At 75.8% G+C, this 768-nt stretch overlaps 1 non-coding gene across 1 annotated transcript; it reads right to left on the reverse strand.

Annotated features, from left to right (window-relative positions):
• Positions 1–402: 402 nt before the first annotated feature.
• Positions 403–556, reverse strand: LOC118157987. The gene has a single exon (XR_004746764.1). It is a non-coding gene; the product is annotated as a 5.8S ribosomal RNA (ribosomal RNA).
• Positions 557–768: the final 212 nt, after the last annotated feature.

Here is a 768-nt window from a genome sequence, read left to right on the forward strand (position 1 = left end):
GGGGGGGGGGGGGGGGGGGGGGGCACGAGCTCCGCCCACGCGGGCGCGCTGCGGGAGCGCGAGGAGCCCGGCCGGCTCCCCGAGGGGGTCTCCGCTTAGGGGAACAAAGACCCGCCCGCCCCGACACCCAGCACAGAGGGCGACGACGGACGGCCGCCCAGCCGACGGAAGGACGCGGAGCGGGGGCCCGGCCGGCAGCGGCCACGGGAGGGAGACGCCCCCGCCCCCCTGGCTCGCTCGCTCCGCCAGGCACCCGCCGCCCGCCTGCCTTCCTGCCCTCCGGGCGACCGCCCGCCGCACCCACCGCCCGGACGCCCACAACAAGCGGCGCGGGCCTGCGAGGCGCCCCAGCCGCACCGCGCCACCGCCCTGCAGCGGCGGCGCCGGCGATTGACCGTCAAGCGACGCTCAGGCAGGCATAGCCCCGGGAGGAACCCGGGGCCGCCAAGTGCGTTCGAAGGGTCGATGATCAATGTGTCCTGCAATTCACATTAATTCTCGCAGCTAGCTGCGTTCTTCATCGACGCACGAGCCGAGTGATCCACCGCTAAGAGTTGTCTGCCTTTTCGGCGCCGCCCTGCGCCCGCGGGGGGGCCGGGGCCGCTCCACGACGACCCCTGCCGAGGGCGCTGCCCGACCGAGCCGGGGCGAGCCACCGAGCCCGGCGCAGGCGCGCGTCACCTCCACTCACCGCACCACACCACACGCCACCAGGGGCCCCACGGGAAAACACCCGAGCGACGCCCCGACAGGAGCCCGCGCTCCCGA

Source organism: Oxyura jamaicensis, assembly GCF_011077185.1.
Source record: "Oxyura jamaicensis isolate SHBP4307 breed ruddy duck chromosome 16 unlocalized genomic scaffold, BPBGC_Ojam_1.0 oxy16_random_OJ72838, whole genome shotgun sequence".
Classification (NCBI taxonomy): domain Eukaryota; kingdom Metazoa; phylum Chordata; class Aves; order Anseriformes; family Anatidae; genus Oxyura; species Oxyura jamaicensis.